The following is a 7,526-nucleotide window of genomic DNA, read 5'->3' on the forward strand; positions in this document are numbered from 1 at the left end:
GGTTAAGTGACTTGCCTAAAGCCATGCAAGAAAGCTCAAGATAAATTGAAACCCAAGTTTTTCTGACCAGAGTCTGTGCCCCAACACAGATTCCAAGAGAAGGGGACATGTTACACCATGGGGGAGGCCACCTGAAGAAGCACCAGGTCCATCCAGAGGCAGAGGGTGAGGGAGACAGGGAACAATGGACAAGAGCATTTATTGTGGTTTCTGCAGGGAAGGAGTGGGTGAGGCAGGGTGCTTAGGCTGAGAATTGGCTAGATTGAATCATTTCAGCAGGTTCTGGGGTAAAGGGGCACCCCTAGTTGTCTGGGAGCTGGCCCTGGGTGGATAGGGCAGGTGGATGGTGGCCCAGGGTGTGAGAGCCTGATAAAGGAGGTAGGTGGGGGTGTGGGCTCTGGATTGGTCGATTGGCTTGCATTTAAAAAACTTTCAAGAGCAAGCATTGTTCCATTTCTCCAGTAACTGCCCAACCCTGGGAGGAGCATCAAGTCCCAGATGTCAAAGCATAAGAGTAGAGGAAAAAGACTTGGTTAATACAGTGATAAACTTACAACAGATAAATGTCTGTGTAAGTGCAGAGCGGAACTAGATATGAAATTCCTCTCATCAGCTTGCTCACCAGGCAACAGGCAGCAGACACCTGTCTTGTTTATGGAGGTTTGGAGGTGAAGAGGAGTAATGGACACACAGATGGCTGGGTTCGAGTCCTGGCTCCTTCATTTCCCAGAGTGGGAGCCTGAGAGCAAGCCACTTGACCTCCTTGTGCCTCGGGTTGCTTATCTGTAAAATGGGGATATTTCACCAGATTTGGGGGAGAAGTAAATCTGTTCAGACACAGAAACAACTTAGTGCAGTGGCTGAGAGGCAGAAGCTGTTGGGTTGGCTGTTGGGATCTTGGGTCCAGTGATAGTTGTGTTTTGCGTTGACAAAGAACACATCAGCCTGGTTTTAGAGCTCAGATTCCTGAACTTGATAAACATGGGCCTAGTTCCCTCAGGAGACAATATATTCTCTGAGGGCTGACAAAAGGCTGTTATGGAAACTGAGATGCTGAAGAAAGGCAAATGGGTCAATCCACCAGGGTAATGCCCTTCAGGAGACAATACCCACCGTGCCTTGGCAACAACAGAACACATGATGGAAGGAGTGTCAAAGGATTTGGAGCTGCCCAGGGTTGGGTTCAAATCTTGACTCTGCCACCAATTAGCTATGTGTCTTCAGGGAGCTGACTTCACCTCTCTGGGCCTCAGTTTCTTCATCTGTAAAGTGGGGCTAATACTACCCACCCTTAGAGGTTCTTTGCAACAGAGAGAGTGTACACCTTGCAGTGAGAAACATAGGCTCTGAAATAATCATAGCAGCTTTAGTCATAATGCTGCTGCAACCCAGTGTCCACTGACAAGTGAACACTTGTAAAGTAGACCACTTGTAAAGTATTCACATAATAAATTATTACATAGCAAATAAAAGGAATGAACTACAGGAGGGTGGGCATAGCTCAGTGGTAGAGCGCATGCTTAGCATGCAAGAGGTCCTGGGTTCAACCCCCAGTACCTCCATTAAAATTTTTTTTTAAAAAGGAATGAACTACAGATACACAGAGCAACACAGATGAATCTCCAAATCACATGCTGAGTGAAAGAAGCCAGATGAAAACAACAGATGCTATATGATTTTTTTTACACAAAACTCTAGAAAAAGCAACACTTGAGGGCCAGAAATCAGATCGGTGACTGAGGGGAGGCAGAAGAGGACCACCACAAAGGGCATGAGGAAACTTTTCGGGGTGATGGAAGTGACCTATATCTTGGTTGTGGTGATGGTGACTCTAAAACTTACCACAAACTTAGGTTGTCTAAGATATAAAGTATACTCTCAGTAAGATTGACTTTTTTTTATGTTGGTGTTCTTTTTTAAATTTTCCTTTTTAAACCTTTTTTTCTTTTTTGAGGGGGAGGTAATTAGATTTATTTATTTATTTTTTAATTGGAGGTACTGGGGATTGAACTGAGGAGCTTGGGCATGCTAAGCACGTGCTCTACCACTGAGCTATACCCTCCACACTGACCTTTTTTTTAATGAAATAAAGAGTAGGGCAGTCTGAAGGTGTGCTGCCTCAATTTTCTCATCTGTGAAATGGGTTGATAATAATAGTACCTATTTCTGAGGGTGGTCATGAAGACTCAAAAAGATGTAAGAGTGAGTGCTCAGGAAGGGTGAGGCGACTTTAAGGAAAAGTTCAGAGTGAGATATGTAAATACCAAAGGCTTACTAGATCCTGAGAGAAGGGAGGTCTAACCATTGGATTGACCTGGTGTGAGGCTAGCGACAAGGGGCAGGCAGCAGATTGAAGTTCCGCAGACTAGGAAGGGGGCATTTTCAAACACTTCCAAGGTTCCCATCATCCAAAACTGATTCCTGGGGGTCAGGACACTGCACAGGAATTCTTTCATTTCAAGGACAATTATTCTTGAGAGATAAGGTCAAGGAATAAAACTTGAATATTTTCATTTGGAGATTTCTTCATTAGAGTGTCTGGGGAATTGGTAGCCACACTAAAAAGTCTGGATCAGTGTCCTGTGGCTGCTGTAACAAATAACCACATACCAGCTGACTCAGAACAAGAGTGATTTATTCTCTCACAGTCCTGCCTGCCAAAAGTCCCAAGTCAAGCTGTGGGCAAGGCTGAGATCCCTCTGCAGGCTATAGGGGAGAAGACTTCCTTCCCTCTTCAGGTTTCTGGGTACTCGAGGTGCCCCTGGGCTTGTGGCCCCATCACTCCAGTCTCTGCCTCCATCTTCACATGACCTCCTCCGACTCTGTACATCTTCTCTGTGTCTAGGTTGTCTTCTACTGCTTCTCTCTTATAAGGGACACTCTTTGATAGCAGTTAGGGTCCACCCAGATAATCCATGACAATCTCGTCTCAAATCCTTAGTTACATCTGCAAAGACCCTTTTTCCAACTAAAGCAACATTTCCAAATTCCAGAGATTGGGACGTGAAATCTTTGGGTAGACATTATTCAACTTGAGAGTCCTCCCCTCCCCTTTAAAGGGATTGTCTATGTTGCTAAAATTGGAAAAACTCTAATTTCCAATCTGGCTCTTGGCAGGTACTGGGGGACCTCCAGCTGGCCATATTCCTTTGAGGACACTCAGTTCCTCCCTTGCTTCTGCCCAGCCACACTAACGATCATCTCTGTCAGAGTCATTTGGGAAGATTTTTTAATGTAGTACCCAACCCCCACCCTAAGACATTCTGATCCAGTAGGTTGGACTCAGGAAACTGGAATTTCTAAAACTCTCTCCAGTGATTCTAATGTGCAACCCGATTTGAGAATCACTATGTTAGAGAAATATGCCACATGAATGAATGAATGGATGAATGAGTGATTCTTCAACTATATGACCACTAACTTCCAGCTTTGCTTCCACATTCACCAAACCACCTTCAGATTTTGGATTGAGGAGGGTAGGACGTAGGGGTGATCCAATTATGCGGGCAGAGTGTGGACCATAAGGCTGCTTCCTGCTGTATTTGTTGAGGACCTACTATGTGCTGTCAACTAACCCAATGGTATCTGGTTCAAGACTGTGGATGATTTATATTCTGTTCTTTCTAGACAGGGATCTGATTTCTGGACACTTGAGACTGAAGCTAAATCTAGTGACAGTGCCAAGGTTACAAATGTCACCTGGGAGAGAAGTCTTCAGGGACTTCCTACCAACCTTGCTTCCCATCCCCAACCCACCCAGGCAACAGGGCAAATAAAAGAGTCTTAAGAGTGGGGTTGGAATCTAAGGAAACTGAGGGATTCAAAGCTCTGCCACTTCGTAGCTGTGTGGCGAATTTTGACCTCAGTTTTCCTCATCCTGAAAATGAGAATAATATTTGTTTAGGAGGGGTTGTAAGGATTAAAAGAGAAAAGGCACCGGGTCAGGGACAAAATAGTTGCTCAAGAAAAATGTATTATTATGAGTATTATCATGTTCCCAGATTGAGGGCTTATGGAAAGGTGGATGCTGTCATGAAAAAGAAAATGGAAATTGATCTGGGGGGAGGGTATAGCTCAGTGGTAGAGCACGTGCTTAGCATGCATGAGGTTCGAGGTTCAATCCCCAGTACCTCTATTAAAAAATAAATAAATAATCTAATTACCTCTCCTCTGTCAAAAAAAAAAAAGAAAAAAGAAAAAGAAATTGATCTGCATGAACTGATATGTAAAGACTTCAAGACATGCTATTAAGTGAAAAAAGTAAGTTTTTAGTACTAGATCTAATCCCATCATTCATTCATTCATTCAACAAATATTTTGAGCATCTATAGCACTGTCCTAGATTCTGCGAATTCAGCAGTGAACAGACCAGATAAATATCCCACTAATGAGGCTAGTATTCTAATAGAGTGAGACAATTAATAAATGAGAAAATACCAGGACATGGTAAGGGCTATGATGAATTCAGGATGATGTTAAAAATCCTCATGGGGTAAATTCTAAAATTACCCATGAAACCTGTTTTTTTTTAAAATTTTTTTGTAAAAGTACAGAGGTATCTAACTGTGGTTACTTTGGGGAGAGAAGCTTGAGGTTTGGGGCTGGAAGAGGGATTTCATTTTACATCTTTCTATAACGTCAGCATTTTCTTAATGTGTGTGTGTCACTTTCATTGTTATCATTATGTTTTAAAGCGGCAACCAACTATAGCTGGGTAGAGAGATTTGGACCGTGTTTTGTTTTCTTTCCTATTCTTTTTGGATTTTTCGTTTCTTTTAAACAAGTATAAAAGTGGGAGCTATAATTATCGGTTTTTTTTCAGGGGGGCTGGGGAATCTCGCCTGCCAGAGATCTGGGCAATCTAAAACATCCACAACGGAACTGTTTAGGGTTTGGCAATTTTTGCAGTTTGAGGGTTTTATTTCTAGGATAAAGTCCACCCCTCCAGCCCCCAACCTCGGCCACACACACAGAACTTTTACAGTTACAAAACCCAATGTCTTAGAGACTTTTAGTTTCGGGCCTCTACAAAGCAGCTTTTCAGGGAAGCTGATTTCGGGGATCAGGCCTAGGGCAGGAATAAGAAGCCAAGAAGAAGCGCTCCCCTGCCCCGCCCTCTGCCTGGGCCCACCCTCTCAGAGTTGGCCCGCGCGACGGAGCGCGTCTCCTCGTTGCCATGGAGACCGCTGGGCGGCAGGTGAGAAAGTGCGCAAAAGGGAGGGAGCGGTGGCTGGCGACCCGGCGCCGGCTGAGCGCCGCCGCTGGGACAGAGCTTGTGAGAAGAAAGAGGAGGAGAAAATCCAGAGAAGCCTAACGACCCGACTCTGCTGAAGCAAAAACAACCAGAATGAGCCAATAACCGTGCAAAGACCTCGCTAAGACCTTAACCGTCCCACGCCCCCGAGCATCTTTCTTTGTTCCTTCTTTCTCTCTCTCTCTTCCCTTCTCTCTCTCCCCCTTCCCTCTTTCCTTTCACATTTTTCTGGTTCCTTCTGGAGTTCAGTAAAATCACATGTCGTGAGTTAAACAAAATCACACGTGTTCATTTTTATACCTTATACTAAAGTTTACGTGTTTTGTTGTTGCTGTAATCTTTCTTTAATCGTTGCATTTCATTATAATCGGTCTCCTTTGAATCCAATGGATGCAATTCTATGCATAGAAAAACCACCCTGAAAGCGGCCCATAGCATGGAAAGGGTTAAGGATTCCTGGGCTCAAGGGTCATTAAGAGGGTAGAGGCCCCCCCCAAGTAGTTTGGGATCACTAAGTCCTCTCTAAAATGATGACATTTGAGCAGAGGGAGATTGCCAAGAGAAGGCAGGGCAGAACTTTCTGGGCCTCAGGAACAACAAGTGCAAAGGCCTTGAGGTAGAAGTAAGCCTGGTGCGTTGCATGAACACCACGGAGGTAGGTGTGGCTGGGGTAGAGTGAGGAGGAGAGGAGGAGAGAAGGAAGTGGGGGAGATCTAGTAGGGTTTTGCGGGAGATGGTGAGGATTTAAAAAGAATAGAGACAGATCTGACTTAAGTGGCTGAGTTGGAGATGGATCACAGGTAGGGAGCAGGAAGCAGGGAGCCCAATGAGGAGGCATTTCCGTGGACCCAGATAAATCATGAGGGTGGCTGGACAGGCTGTGGCTCTTTAGGAGTTAAACGGTCTGGCACTTTAAGGTAGGAGCAGAAGACCAGCTGTATCTGCAGAGCCTGAAGTTTATTCCAGTACCTAAGATCTGGTTCAAATATCTGGCCCCCCACCTAGTTGCAATTTCAGACTAGCCTCAGTTTCCCCATCTATAAGAAGATGAAAGTGACAGCACCCACGCTACCATGTAGCTCTGAAGATTCATAACAGGCCTGCTCAGCACATCGCAGGACGCCTGTTTCCAAAGAAACCATCCGTGCAAGTTAACTCTTATTATTACTACGGCTGTTGTTGCTGCATATGGTCGCTGAGCTGACTGTCTTAGAGTTAGGTGGGAAGTTTTGCAAATCCCGGTCCCCACGTGCCAGGGATCCTGACCTACCATGTCTGTGGCTGAGTATGAGGACCTTTGGCTGAATTTAACTTATTTTCATTAACATTTTCTTCAGTCCAATGCTCTACCATTGAGCTATACCCCCTATTTTCATTAACATTTTTGGTTGCTAAAAATCTAAGCAATCCAAAAGGATACAGAGTGAAAAGTACATGTCTCTGCTCGCTCTGAGGGTCCCCAGTCCCCCTCCCCAGACACAGCCACTGTTGGCAGTGCCTGTACATGTGAGGAGTACATGTACACACACCTAGGCCCTTTGGCGCACACACACACACACTCACACACATACTTACACACACACACACATAGGTCGGACTGTTTCAGATTCAAATTCAGGTTCTAATTCTTCCTGGACATGTGACCTTGAGCAAGTGACTTTACTTCCTCAGCTAGAATATAAGATCGATCATCATACTACCTCTCATGACGTTTTGCTGGGGATTTCATAAGTTCATTCACAGGAAGCACTTAGAATGGTGCCTAGGACACAGGAAGTGCTCCATGAAACGTGACTTTCCTCAGTCACTTCTGTTTTTCAGAGCTGCCTAGTATTTCACTCTAGGAACAGAGAGTACAGGTTAGTGTCCACTAAGTAACAATTAGGTTCATTCCTTCACTCAAAAATATTTCTGGAGCACCTATTGTGTGCCAAGCACCCGGCTGGGGCTGGGGCAAGGGCAAGAAGACCCATGTACCAAGTTCTCCACCGGCATGTCTGGGGATATAGGTTGGCATCGCTGATAGCAAAAGTCACGTGATTTTAAAATGGGCATATACAGTGCCAGTGGCTTTCAAAGGGACTGCCCCATGAGCACGCCCACCGCCAGGGCCTGGCTGGAACCCGCGTGCTTGGGATGGTAGGTTGGGGGACCGCTGCCTTTCTCGCGGAAAGATGCTGACGTGGGCCTCAGCGGGGCGTTCCGCTTCGGAGCCCGGGCCCCCAGAGGCCAGGGCGCGGCCACACCCCGTGGGGGAGGGGAGCCAGGGCGC

This window comes from Camelus dromedarius, chromosome 9 (assembly GCF_036321535.1).
Source record: "Camelus dromedarius isolate mCamDro1 chromosome 9, mCamDro1.pat, whole genome shotgun sequence".
Taxonomy (NCBI): Eukaryota; Metazoa; Chordata; class Mammalia; order Artiodactyla; family Camelidae; genus Camelus; species Camelus dromedarius.